A 15,350-nucleotide genomic window follows, 5' to 3' on the forward strand; every position below is an offset into this window, starting at 1 on the left:
AGATATAAAACTGCTTTTAGCCCTATATTTTTTTCTCAAAATTAAAATGCACTGCCATGACTTGTAACCATTCCTATTAATATGTGGTTTATTTAATGTGTCTTTACAAGTCTACATAAAAAAAGAAAAAGACATAAATATTATGGAAACTGAGAGTATCTTTTGATAAGGAGAAGTGACTTGATGATATCATAATCCAATTCAATTAATTAAAAATAAAATTCTCTATAATACATGTGTATACATACACATACAATATCACATATATTTGATATAATATATCTATATATTAATATATTCTAATAATATGTTATTATATTAATATATATGTATATTTTATTTTTCCCTCCATTCCAGAGAATAAATAAAGATTTTTAAGGGAGCTGATTACATTAAATGTTTTTTTTCATTTCTTTTTTCTATATTTTTAATTTAATTTTTCTACTTTTTTCTGAATATCACACTATAAGGATAAAATCATAACATGTATAATTTGAGATTATTATAAATATAAGTGCCAGCAAATTAAAAGCATATGTCATTATGTAAAATACTTTAAGTGATAAAAGGTAATGATTATAAAAATTACTAAACAAATCATAAAATTAGAAAAAGAAGATTTCAAGATATAAGCACAAACATTACACCAAGTGAAAGAAACCAGACACATATTGTATGATCCCACGTATATGAAATCAGCAGAATAGGTAAATACTTGGATACTGAAATGAGATTAGTGGTTATCAAAGGAGGAGAAAAGCAAGAGTAGGAAAAGACTGCTAATGCACATAGAATTTTTTTGTTGGAGTGATCAAATGTTTTTGGAATTAGATAGTGGTGATGGTAACAAAACTTTACAAACTTAGTAAAAATTATTGCATTATATACTTTAAAGGGGTACATTTTATTGCACATGACTTATATATCAATTAAAAATGAAATTTAAAACCGCATCATCCCTCATTTATTTCAAGATGACACACATCCACTCTTATGTACAACATTGGTAAAAATCTGTTATTTATGTTTCAGGAGAAAAAAAACCAATCAAACAAGCTTAAAACTTGGAAATATACAATTGAATGTGAAATAATGATATAGCTCCTGTTTAACAATGATTTTTAAACATATTTTTATTTATTTCAGAGAGGAAAGAAGAGGGAGAGATAGACTTATCAATGAGAGAAAATCATTGATCCATTGATCGGTTGCCTCTTCCATGCCCCCCACTGGGGATCAAGCCAGCAAGCCAGGCATGTGCCCTGACCAGAATCAAACCATGACCTCTTGGTTCACAGGTCAGAGCTAACAAAGATTTAATGTGATGATTATCAACTGTGTAATATGCAGGATTAATTAAAATACAAAGAAAGTCTCCCTTTATGATTTGTCATTGAATTTGATCATTTCGCCAGGAAGTACAATCATCTAATAGCTATGTGCAAATCTTAGATGTAAACATTGTGGTTTTGTTTGTTTTTTACCTCATATTAAATACTAGGGGCCCAGTGCACAAATTCACGCACCTTAAAAAGAACTGTGAGCCATGAGGCTGCGGTGGGCACAGGGGCATGCCCCCACTTGGCCCCTCCTACCACAGCCACCAATCCCCTTTCTGCCAGCAGTCGCCACTCACACCTGCTGATGGTGCTGAGCAATTGGGGCCGGTACTGAGTGTGACCAGGGCCGACAACGGCAGCAGGTGAAAGTGCTGGGCAGGCCTGTGGCACGTGGGAGCAAAGAATTTTCAGTAACCACCAGAGGCTCACCCTGATGACGGTGACCAGCACCCCGCCTTGGTCTGGAACCCCCGTTCACCTGCTCCACCATTGTGCCGCAGCTGACACCCGCCATGTTTCGTGCTCTGCCACCTGCTGCTGATGCCTGCTATGTTCTGTGCATGCGCCCCCTGGTGGTCAGTGCATGTCATACCGAGCAGTTGTTTGGTTGTTTGGTTTTTCCGCTGTTTGGTCTATTTGCATATTAGGGTTTTATATATATATATAGGTTAGGAAGCTCTCACAATCACTTAGAGTTTAAGTTGTTATCACCTTAGCCTTAACGTATGTGTGTGTATGCATGTATGTATGTGTATATATGTATATATGTATATGTGTAAAACCATGCTTGGCTGTGTGTACCTGTTTAATTGTCAATAGAATAGGGAGGAATGGTTTGGAAGTCAGCTTGATGATTTTGATGCATACAAAGAATACTGAACTAGTAAGTAGGAGTTTTGAGTTCTTTTTATTTTATAGCAAAGGTGGAAATTTATTAAAGAACAAGTATAGACTCCCATGCTGGGAGGGGGAAGACTCCCACATGGAGAGGGGGAAAGGGTCCTCGAGTTTTGAGTTCTTATTTCAGTCTTGGGAATAACTTTTTATGACCTTACAGAAATCAATTTACTTCTTTGTCCCTCAGTTCTTTACCTATAAAATAATGGAATTGGGATAAGGTAAACTATGGCAAATAGGTATAATATCAAGTGACTTCTGGTGAGTCTTCATAAGTTCTTTGTTCAGAAAGTCCAGGTTCCCAAGGAAAGTGCAGGTATAAATTAGTGACTTTGGTCATTGTTATAAGGGACGGAGGGAATCTGAGCATTGGTACTATGAAGTAGAGGAATTTTAGAGACCTTTATATTTCTAAATTTTGTTAAGATTTTTGTCCAGTTGGTATACAATTCAACCAATTGTATTAAAAGGGAACATAAAGTTAATCATCTCACTCCTTAAAATTAAACTTAAATAATATGAACATTCCAACATTATATCCTACTGTTAAAACCATAGACTCATTTGGAAATATATTATTTGTAGTGGGTGGTGCCTGTTTTTATATTTTGTCTGATTGTGTATTACTCATCATTTTTATTATTCAGGAAACATTGAGTGAATAGTGAGTGGTTATATTTCATAGGATTAATTGTCTAAATATAACCTGTCTAAAGATGAAGCATTTTTTGCCTTCCGGTTAATGGTAGTGTGAATGTGAGAGAACACTTCAAGTAATGAATAGCCGAACGGAGAGTTTCATGGAGAAGCCAAATGCTTTCAGGTCCAATTTATAAACCTACACACTTTAATTAAGAAAAGTAATCTGCATGGTAATAGAAACCCAAACCATTTTTTGGGAAAATAATCACCTGCCATAGTACCAAGCGGCTATGTATGTATCAACAGAAACACAAAGAACCCAAATGTAATGTATTGTAAATGAATGACCCCAGGAACAAACAGAGTGAGAAGCAACGAAGGAAGCTAGAGAACAAAGTGAAATTGTCGGTAATTAAGGTCAGGTGAGAACAAAAAGTTGCAATGAATTCTGTATATTGGTTGGCAATGCGTTCCTTTGTAATTGTTTTAATGGCCATTATATGCTGAGTACATCAAGGACAAAATATAGGAAATATATATCAATTCTAAGATCAGTGAAGCATTTCTGATATACTAGATGAGGATGAATCAAATTCCGTTAACTCAACCATGAAAGTCATTAACAATAGGTAACTATAAAAATCGATACTAACCCGACCTCTTTATATACTCCTCTGAAGTCCCCTAAAACTTTTTAGGATAATTTTACAAAAGAGAAAATTCTGGGAAAGTACTAAGAATATAATAAACTTTTTGAATAATAAATTTCTTGTGTAATATATTGCATACATTTTTGGGTTTGAAAACACTTGATTAATAAAAACTCCATTGCCATCTTACTCTAGGCTGGTGTTTGGACAGCCTATAATTTGGTTTCAAATTCTACAACTAATAATGAACCAAGGAAAATAGAACATTTGGACACTTGCTAGAGTCAGGAAGACAAAATATTCATATTAAATATAAGAGAGTAGAACTTGAGTAAAATGTACATCTAGTTTATCCATCAATCTTCCTTAAATTAGTCCATCACCCAGAGGTACTACTCTTCAATGGAGCAAGTTAGGGGGAAAAAAGTATGTTTGCCTTTGGCAGTATTTATATCTCCTGGCAGCTGATAGAGCTGGATCAAAACTTCTGAAACTTTGTTAAAATAACCTACTACTGATGTTTTATGTCCTATTCTCTTTGTTATTGTAGATTAATGACTTAAAATATAATTAACACTAGTGGCCTGGTGCATGATATTCGTGCACATTAAAAGGGAATTAATTAGAGGAAATATTTTAATATTGCTATTTGCCCTTTCTCTATAATAGAAGTGTCAGAGATGAAAGAAAATTAGTAAAATGTATATAAAAATCTCCCTCCTGTCAGAGTCTAGGATGCACCACAGGACCCAGAGTCAAGTCCCCGCCCACGTACATGTGACTCAAAATCGCACGAGACCCAGACCCGGCCGGCCCCACACCTGTCAAGCCCCGCCGGGTGGGGGGCACAGCCTCAGGTCCCCTGTTCCTGGCATCGGAGGAGGGGGCGCGGTCTCAGGTCCCCCAACCTGGTCTCAGGTCTCCCAGCCCCAGCACCAGGGCAGGGGGGTGGCCTCAGGTCCCCAGGCACCGGCGCAAGGGTGCAAGGGCATGAAGTCGTGAGCACAGGACAACCATTTGCATATTAGCTCTTTATTATATAGGATTATTTAAGGGGGCCTTTATTGTTTATTATTAAAGATGAATTTTAAGAGGACATGATCAATCTATCAGGCTTAACCAGACTATACTGTATTTCTGGAAACTGAGCAAATAAAAAACATTTATTTCTTGTATGAACTTTCTCAGACCAACTAAAATGTTGATTTTTCTCTCCTTTGTGATAACAGTGGCTGGTTTATGATGATCTAAATTTCAAATTGGCAGTTGATTATTGATTGACTAAAAAATCCCAACATTTTTGATTAAAAAAAAAAACACAAAAAAAAACTTCCTAAATGTAAAAACCATAAGAGAACAGAGTCTGTGGGACCTTTGGTGATAAACCGATGACATACAATAGGGCCTCTTGAGAAAATTAAATGTGCATTAAGTATGGAATAACGTAAGACCTGACTTCCCTGTTCTGCTCACTTCCTTCAAATTTACTCCAAACTTGTGAGTGAAATAAAACCAGCTGCTCAGGCCTCTTTGCACCTGAAAGATAGCTTCCCGCTATCCAAGCTGCTGGTCTTCCGCCATCAGAGGCTCTTTATCAGAGTTGGTGTGGACTCCACAGGACTAATAAGGATAACACTCTATTACCCTTATTTATGTGGATTTAATGTGCGCTGATCTCCCATGTCACCTTCCACACTTACACTCTAACCTCCGATTAACTGGCTGCATTCACCATTTTTCCCTAATCTACAATGGCTCCCCATCTACAGAAATACTGTACTTCTGCTATTGCCATAGGAATTCACGGTTTGTCATAATTTCTCTGAATATCCTTTCATCCTATATAAGTTGAGGTTCAATTAGGTAAACAGAAACACTATGGAACAAAGGGATTTATTATATGGATTCAAACTTACACATTTGTTGAAGGAGTCAATGGAAGGCTCTAGTCCAGTGATGGCGAACCTATGACACGCGTGTCAGAAGTGACATGTGAACTCATTTTTTTGGTTGATTTTTCTTTGTTAAATGGCATTTAAATATATAAAATAAATATCAAAAATATAAATCTTTGTTTTACTATGGTTGCAAATATCAAAAAATTTCTATATGTGACATGGCACCGGAGTTAAGTTAGGGTTTTTCAAAATGCTGACACGCTGAGCTCAAAAGGTTCACCATCACTGCTCTAGTCTCTGGGTCTGAGGGTGCCTAACCGTCACTATAGGTCAACAGGGCCAACAATTTGGAGGAAAAGCTTGAAGGGGAGAAAAAGAAGCAAAACCGAAATGCATGAGGACGAACCAGAACTTGTATATTTCTCATTGTCTCCAACTTTGACAATGCAGGCAATCTGCAAAAGGAGATGAGAAAACCTAAAATGCCATTTATTTACAACGTTCCATTTAATCCATACCTGGACTTGTACAACTAATCCTGGTTGAAAAAAGATAAAACCATGCTGAGTGATTTAACTTCAAATTCATGGCTAGTAGCCTGAATTGGATTCCTTAGCGACCATACGACAGCTTTCTGGTCCATGCCCTCTCCCACTCTCCAGAATAATATTTTAAACCTACTCCTCTCTATTCCAACCTTTAACACTTTTTTATTTTCACTTCAAACTTTTGCTCTTGCTTCCTACTGTACTGAGAAAATGGAAGCAATCAAAAGAAAGCTTTCACAACTCACCATCCCATCTATTCATCTCTGCAATCTGTATTCTTATGCTCTCTTCCATTTGTAAGCTATAATCTCTAGGCTGAAACCTACACTTTCAAATAAATCTCATCCATTTCTCTACTCAAAGGCACCATTTTAGTAATTTTTAATCCCCTTTCCCAAATTATCAATTTTTCTTTCTTTAATACAAACATACTTTTGCCTTTTTCATCTTAAACAAACAAACAAAAAACTTGTCTTGGGCACACATTTCCCTTTCAGTGATCTGCCCTCTTTGGCAGCAAAACTCTTTAAAAGAATTGTCTACAATTAGTGTCTCTAATTCTTCTCGAATTCTTTTAGAAATGCACTCCAATTAGGCTTTAAATCCTGTCACTCGAATGAATTGCTCTTGTCAAGGGCTCATTCACCGAGAGGTTATTCCTTCTAGGTCTGTAGTGTTTCAATAAGCTTTGTGAAAAGAAATACTGATTCCCTTTCTTCTAGGATATCTTCTAAGGATGTTTCTGTCGCTAACAACCTTTCAAGATAGGAATAGTGTCTCATTCTGGGACAAAAGTCAAGCATTATAAAAATTCAGATACTGCCCAGCCAGCATTGCTCAGTGGTTGAGTGTGGACATATGAACCTGGAGGTCACCGTTTGATTCTGGTCAGGGCACATGACCGGAATGTGGGGACATCCCCTGGTGTGCAGGAGGCAGCCGATCAATAATTTACTCTCATCATTGATGTTTCTATCTCTCCCTCTCCCTCTCCCTTCCTTTCTGAAATCAATAAAAATATATTTAAAAAAATAGATAACTTAAATCCAGGGATTTCTAAAAGGTGCAGGAGTGGTGGTTTCTATTGTCCCTGCATTTAATTTACCAGCTTGGTGCCCATGCAACAACCAGGAGGCTCCAAGAACATGATGACCATCAACTCAATCAAAAGGAACTCCCAGTGGCATCTGCTACGCCAAATGTGCTCCATCTTTGCTAGGAGAGGTCAATGTGGCCTCAGGTACATGGTATGCAGCCATTGATTTGATGAATAAGTTAATTCCATTCCTACCAAAAAAGAGTATCAGAAATAGTTTGCATTTACATAGAAAGAACAGCAGTATATATTTTCAGTTTTGTTGCAGGACTCCGTTATCTCTCTCATTCTCTGTCATAATACAACCCCAAAAGGTCTGTTTTGTGTGGACATTCTACATGCTGTTAAATGCAGAATGTGTAGGCAGAACATTGGTCCGTGGCATGATGCTGATCAGATAGGATGCGCAGAAGATGGCTAAAGGGCAGGAAATCCTGGTGAATTGGCAAGAGATAAGCTCTATAAAGATTTAAAAGCCTGCTTCATCAGTAAAATCTTAGGGGTCCAGTGGTCAGGGACATACTGAACTATCTCATTAAAGGCAAAGAACAAATCATTGTTCTTTCATCTCCAATATGGCAAAGGAAACACGGCACCATGCAGAACTCTCTGGGCTCTTAAGGCAGCATATTTCATACCTGGGAAAAAATACTCCAAGCTATAATCTGGAGGATACCAAGTCCTGCCAGATTTTATGACCTGTTAGCTAAAGCATTGCTCCATGTCACTCACTTTATTTCCATAAGACTCCATTGACATACACATACGATGAAGGAATTCAGACCCAAAATTAATTGGACTATTTGGCTCACTGAAAGACCACTGGAAATGACATAGCCTCGTAGAAACATGAGGACAGCAGCCACAGCAGAGAGTGCAGCAGCTGGTGGAGCAGCAGGCTAGTATGACGGGGTTATTCTTGAACAAAGATTTCAAGCATGTTATGAGTCTAAAGAGAAGGAAGTACAAATAAGACCATGTTGTACAAATACCAGCTGGACTTGTAAATCAAAGGGCAATTCTTCTGTGCACAACTCACTGAAGAGGTTGTAGCACATTTACTGACTTTTTCAGTAGAAACCATGAGTATATAGCCCTTCTGCCAGGAAGAATGGGGTAATTAGACATTCCTATATCTTACTTTCCAAACCCAATTGAAAGTAAAGATTATAATTGCCTAATTGGTTACTAAGAAGGAACATATATATTTTATATTCTAGATGTAAAATTATTTTAAGGTTTATCTTTTGTGGTTATGTTTTTGACTTGTTAGACTTTCAAAATATAGCATCATTTTTCTAACCAGAAAGTTCAGTTCTTGAAGGAAAAACAAACTATGTTTTATATTTATTTTAAAATTTAGTTACATCTTTATAATGCTGTTCCAGTACCAAGCATTCAATAAATAATTAGAATTCATTTTTGAAGTTCATGTTTAAAAGTTGGCATGATACAATACAGTAAAGCAGTACAGAACCTGGAGTTGAACCACAATTAGAATTTTAGCTCTTTGATTCAATGTGTGACTTTGGATAAGTTATTTAAGCACTCTAATTTTTTTTTGTGTTTTTTTAAAAAATAATACCTACCCTGCAGAACTTTTACAGAATTAAAGATTATATGTATGAAGCACCATACATTGTGCATGGAACACAGTAGTGTTCAAGAAATGGCAGCCACTTTTACCAGTTTTGTCTATTTTACAATGTATTTTAGCACTTGGTGAAGAGGGGGAAGCACTATCACTAGACAATCAACTCCCTTATTTTTGAAAACTTTGCATATTTTCCTTCCACACCAGGATAAAGCATAACATGGATATCACTAAGTGATATATTAAAAACTACTTAATTTGGGTATGAGATAATCTGCAAAGTCACTACATCAAATCTCCTACGCATGCATTATCTGCCATATTCCTAGGACCTTCCAGTTTCTGTTTGAACACTTCCAGATACAGGACTCCTACCTCCTCAAGTCTTCAGTTTTGGGAAAGCTCTTAACATTAGAATATTTAATCTTTAAGGTGAAAACAAACTAGGAAGCTCTTTCTCTTCCTCCTATTGGCTTTAATCCTACCTTCTGGAATTGTATAGGGAAGTCTCTATTGTATACAAGATCTTCGAATAATAACATAAAATACTAGTAATACTGAAAAGTGAATGTTAACTGCCACATTAGTGTTATTGATATGAGGGGTAGACAGTCAGGGAAGACTCCAAAAACCAGCTTTTCTTAAGTTAGTTCTAACTGCTATTGCCCTTCATATCAACAATCTACCCAAATAGGCCTAGCCATTCACTATCATATTGAAAAAGAGTAAATAGCAAGGCAACCCATTTGGTTTTAAAGATAAAAGCTTTGGAAAACTATAGTTTGATATTTGTATGTCAATATTTTCAGGTTAATTGCAAAAAAATCAAGTAGTAGAAATTAGGTCAGATCATTGAAGGAAGAAAGATATAAACCAAACTATGAGGGTTAAAATAGAAAACAACAAAATAAGAAAAAATATTCCTCAAATATAATAAGCAATGATGAAAAGAGTATTTTATTGCTTAGCTAGAGAAGAAGGAAAAATGAACAATCTCTGTCCTACTAAGGAATGAGAAATTTATACATTCCTGCCCCTTTAGATAAGATTATATATTAGACTAACGGCCCAGTGCACGAAATTCATGCACTCGGGGGGGGGGGGTTCCTCAGCTTGGCCTGTACCCTCTTGCAGTTTGGGAGCCCTCAGGGGATGTGGGAGTGCACTGACTACCAGGGGGAAGCTCCTGCAGTGAGAGTCTGCCCCCTGATGGTCAGTGTGTTCATAGCAACTGGTCATTCTGCCCTTTGGTCAATTTGCATATTAGCCTTTTATTATATAGGATGATTGGCTGAATCATCCTCCAATTATATTCAAAAGATGCAAGATTGAGGCTATAAGGAAAAAATATAGGATATCTGAATAGCATACTTAAGGGACTACAGATACATTTGCATTGCTACTAGCTTCAATTTTGAGAAAAGGAATTTAGAATAAATTCCTGAAAATTAGTAAAAGGACAATAATATGTTTATCTTAGCAAATGTAGGAGAGGAAGAGAGGATTATTCTTGGAAGTTACAGTTAAAACCAAGTACAGGGATCCCTTGCTTTGTATAGTTCAGATATGCAACTATTTCAGTTACCACATTTTAATTAAATAATACCCATCCCACAACGACGTGCTTCCTGGTTAAAGTACTGCTATGTGTTAACCTGAACAAATGCATAAAGTACAAACTTAGCTGTTAGCTTTTCAGTCCACTAATTACTACATAAATAATAGATGTGTATCATGATCAATGACCAATCACATCTCTTCTTTCAAAGTCTGCTATTGATTACTGTGCACCTCCCATTCAGTTCATGCACAGACAGCAAAGTGTGTTCTTGTGTTGCTTCCTTGTCTCCCAGTGATAAGCCCACATGACATTTTAGAAACATACTAATTGAAAGAGGGAATTAGCCAATGAAGAAGAAAGTGCAGCAAAGAAACAAAAAGTGACAACACTGAAAGTGAAATTCTAATTGAACATTAGTGGAGTTAGAGAAGAAAGAGCTGGTAATGGGAATGTTGACATTGCTGCTGCTCCAAAGACTAGACAAGCAGCCGGAGGAACTTCATGAAGGTGAGCTTATAGACACAAAGGATGAATGTGGTTGTGACAAAAGAAATAAGAAAGTCCTAGAGGAAGTGATGCTGCCAAAATCTCCATTTAAAAGGAATTCTGGGAGATATTTTCTGACACTGAAAGTACAAAAGGTAAATAAAATAGCTAATCCAAACTTAGGACAGAGTGGTATCATTCACCAGGAAATAGAAAAGATGCTTATTCCATATCATAAACTATCCTGGGGGAAAAAAAGCAAGTGCTGTTCAAATTACTTTTGATAAGTTATTTTGAAAAATTGTGTACAAAAAACATTCATTTTACTGGGTTTCATTTCCCTATTTATTTTTAAGCAACAGTACAAATTTTTTAAATTTTGAAAAAAATGTTGAAGATCATTGAACAATCATAATTTTTCCCACTGATTATTAAGATTTCTTTGCATGGTTATAGCTTACATAGTCATTTTTATGAAGAACAAGGTGCTCATACTTAACTTTACAAAAATAAACTTATTTTCTACTAAGGAATGAGGAAGGGGTAGATATGTAAGATCTCATTTTAGTGAGCACTTAGATGTATCTCACATAAACAACTCTTATGGGGTTGTTGAGCATTTACTGTGTCTTCTATTGTGCTAGGAAATGTGGAGAAAACAACATTTGCTTCAGTAGTTTTAGAAAATAATCATAAATCTAAATGAGCAAAATGAGGCAACTAGAGAACAATTAGGTATTGAATTCTATTCATTAGTAATAAGGAGAGATGAATGTGATGACAGGTTTCTGGGGGAACTGGGCTTAGGGCAGATTGGGGATTTGAGTTAAGATGAGAATCACGGGAAGGACTAGGAAAAGTGGAGAGGATTATTTTAGAAATGAGACACTTTGCATAAGCACAAAATCATAAGTGGCTTTTGTCTCTGCTCATGTACCTGGTATTTCTAAGGCATGGAGTAACAAAGGAGTTTACTAGAATGTACAAGTAAATATTTGGGACATGACAAAGGGAAGCATAGATTCTCTGGAGCCAAATGCATTACCCTCTGGGGATCAGTGCTAGGTCAGGACAGGGGAAGGACAAAATAGGATACCAGAAAATAGAGAGTGAACTTATCACTCTCCAAAGACCACGCTAGAAAAACAGGAACTTAAAGAATAGCATGAGCTCTAAGAACACCAGTTTTGTTCCATCAAATTTACACTCCATCATATATATATATATATTTCTTTTTAAGGAAGAATCAGTTTATAATTTCCAGTCGTATTTAGTCAGTGACCTGAAGATGGCAGCATTGTATTCGTTCACTTAATTAAATGGGGGTAAAATAAGGGGATAAGACAGTTGTTGAAAGAACTCAACAAAAGTCCAAGAAAAATGACTGTACTATGGAAAAATGGATGGAATAACATGTATTCAAATGATAGCTCATAGATGATACATAATTCTCGAGTTAATGGGAAGTATGTCAAAGTTCATCTAATATATCAGAACTAAAAGTAGGTCTGCACAAAGCTGCCTTATTTAATCATGAATAAGATGTATAAAATAACATGGTAAATATGTAAACATCCTAGAGTCACAATGATGAAAAAGAATAAAAAGGAGAATGCTGTAAAATATCAAGGAATGGAGCCTTTTCCTACAATGCTTTATGTAGTAGAACATCTTTAAAGAATATGAATTCAATTAAATAAAAACTGATGACAAAGAACAGATAAGACACGGTGAAAAATAAGGGAATATAAAGCCAAATGGGTTTTCTGATGTATGGACTGAAAAAAATAGAACACAAAAGGTAATCAAATATAATATGGTATAATTTTCCAGTAATGAACAAGAACTTATTCCAAAGGGCATCATTTATTCCAACAAAAAATTATTGTCATTGATATGTATCCTAGTAAATAATTGAGTACTTATAATAATAAAAGACTTCTTCCTGATTATAGAAAATAAAAACAAATCACTTCCAAGCAGGGAAAGTCAGACTGACTTCAGACTTTTTCACAGTAACATTCACTGCAAGAAGGGAATAAAGCAAAGACCATGAAGAAAAGAAAAAAAGTCTGACCATAGAATAAGTATAAATGCAGGAAGCAGATTTTCTTGAACATGAAAGGTCTCAGGTAACAGATCTTGGACAGCCCCCTTGAAAAACAAAACAAAACAAAACAAACCAGTAAAATATACTTGATGGTAAAAACTCTCAGCCAACCAAGAGAATTCAGGAATGGAAAGTTTGTTTTAAAGGGCTAGTGTAGATTATTAAATCCATTAAAATCAAAAGTAAAGTTAAACAATTTGAAAATGTTTGACTGCATAACCTAATATAAACATTAAAAACAACACTAAAGTAGACTTAATATAATGTACAATGACAGGATGGTCGGAGAGGAAATCACAAAATGTGTAGCAATGCCAAGTATCTATCTTTCATAGTAGAAAAACTAGCAACAGGCAGTTTCCTTTGTTCTTATTCTCAGAGGTCTTTTTATAAAGAATAATAACTCATGATGTTTAAGAACATTTATCTGAAATTTAAAAATACGTTCAGTTATACCCCATTTTCTTTTTGTGTGAAATACAGTTAACAAAATTTAATAGGATTTAACCTTAAAAGAACATAATATTAACATATTCTTCTCACATCATATTTCGCTTTTCTTCTCCTGTTCAATATATGTGAGTAGAGAAATACTTTTCATGTTTTGCAAATGTTTAGGTGGGTTTTTTTTTATTCTGTAAATGCTTGTAGTTTTAAATGAGTTTTTCCCACTTAGAATTTTTATGTAGTTTGAAATTCTATGTTTTGTACAGGTATTATTTTCATTTATTAAAAGTCGTTACTTAAAGTAATGTATACTCAATGTATAATTTTGGAAAACAAGAAAGTTGAAAACAAGAAAAAATATCACTTATTCTATCATGCAAAACACTGCAATTAAAATTGTGCTTCCTAGATTTTTCCAATTTTTTTTCTATCCCTAAAAATTTCTTACATATAAATTTGTTATTTTTATGTAGATCAGGCTTTACTCCACCACAGAATTGATTTTCTAGGCTATTATAACACTATATAAACATCCTTGAAATGACTGCATAATATTTCATATGTCATAATTTAGATTAAGTATACCTCATACAGTTTTTCAATTATACAGCCTTGAGTGTTTTGTACATATGATTGTGGGAACAGAGATTGGCATGCTGATACTCAACTTCTTCCTTAACTATATTAACTTTTAACCATGAAATCACCATGTCTTGAAGAATGAGGACTTGGAGAATGAGGTTGAGTGAGCAAGATTTCTGGATTTAAAATGAACCATCTAATTCATAAGGCTTTATATATCCATTTCACTAATCAAAAAATAATTCAATTTCCTATTTTCAAAGCCAGCATAAACAAGATGAGGAACCAGGTACTCAACTTTTACTCCTATGGTATAAAGAACTGTGAAGGATTTAATAATACATCAATGATATATATGTACATATATATAGTAATCAAAGTAAGCTATATGCTACAGAAACAAATGATCTCCACACTATCAACAAAGATATTTTTTTTTGCTCCCCATAGATATCCACTGAAGGTAAGATTCAGATATGCTCTAGGTCGTCTTTACTCTAGGATCCAAATAAAGAAGACTTTACCCATAACTATGCTCAGGAAACAGAGATCACATGAGCCACATGGTGGCTTTTAAAAGTTCTGCTTATATTTCATACTGAGGACCAAAAGGCAGGGAAGTTACAGATAATCTCACCATAGAAACGGGAATTGGAGTGAGGCGAAGTAGATTATTTGGCTAGAAAACTAGATTAGTCATGTGGACTGAATTGTGTCCCATTCATATGTTGAAGAGCTAACTCACAGTGGTCGTGGTCGGCAAACTGCGGCTCTTCCACAAAATACCACGTGTGGGCGCGCAAGTACAGTGCAATTGAAACTTCGTGGCCCATGCGCAGAAGTCGATATTTTGTGGAAGAGCCACACTCAAGGGGCCGAAGAGCTGCATGTGGCTCGCGAGCTGCAGTTTGCCGACCACTGCTAGAATGTTACTGAATTTGTAGTCAGGGCCTTCAAAGAGGTAATTAAGGTTAAATGAGGCCATTTGGTGTGTTCTAATTCAGTCTGACACGTGTCTTTATGAGAGGAGGAGATTAGAACATAGCTAGAGATGCCAGGGCCATGTGTGCACAGAGTAACAACCATGGAAAGAGAGAGTGAGAGGGTGGCTATCTGTAAGCCATGGAGAGAGGCCTCAGAAGAAACCAACCCTGCCAACACCTTGATCTTGGACTCCTGGCCTGTGAGAAAATAAATTTCTGTTGTTTTAGCCACTCAGTCTTATATGACAGGCCTAGCTGACCAAGACAAGTATAGCATTTCTTTTTTAAAAAAATATGTTTTTATTGATTCCAGAGAGAGGAAGGGAGAGAAAAGAGAAACATCAATGATGAGAGAGAATCATCTATTGGCTGTCTCCTGCACGCCCCCTATTGGGGATTAAGTCCACAACCCAGGCATGTGCCCTGACCTGGGATTGAACAGTGACCTCCTTGTTCATGGGCTGACACTCAACCACTGAAACACACTCGCCAGGAAGTATAGCATTTATTCATGAA

Source organism: Myotis nattereri, assembly GCF_964212035.1.
Source record: "Myotis nattereri genome assembly, chromosome: 2".
NCBI classification, from domain to species: domain Eukaryota; kingdom Metazoa; phylum Chordata; class Mammalia; order Chiroptera; family Vespertilionidae; genus Myotis; species Myotis nattereri.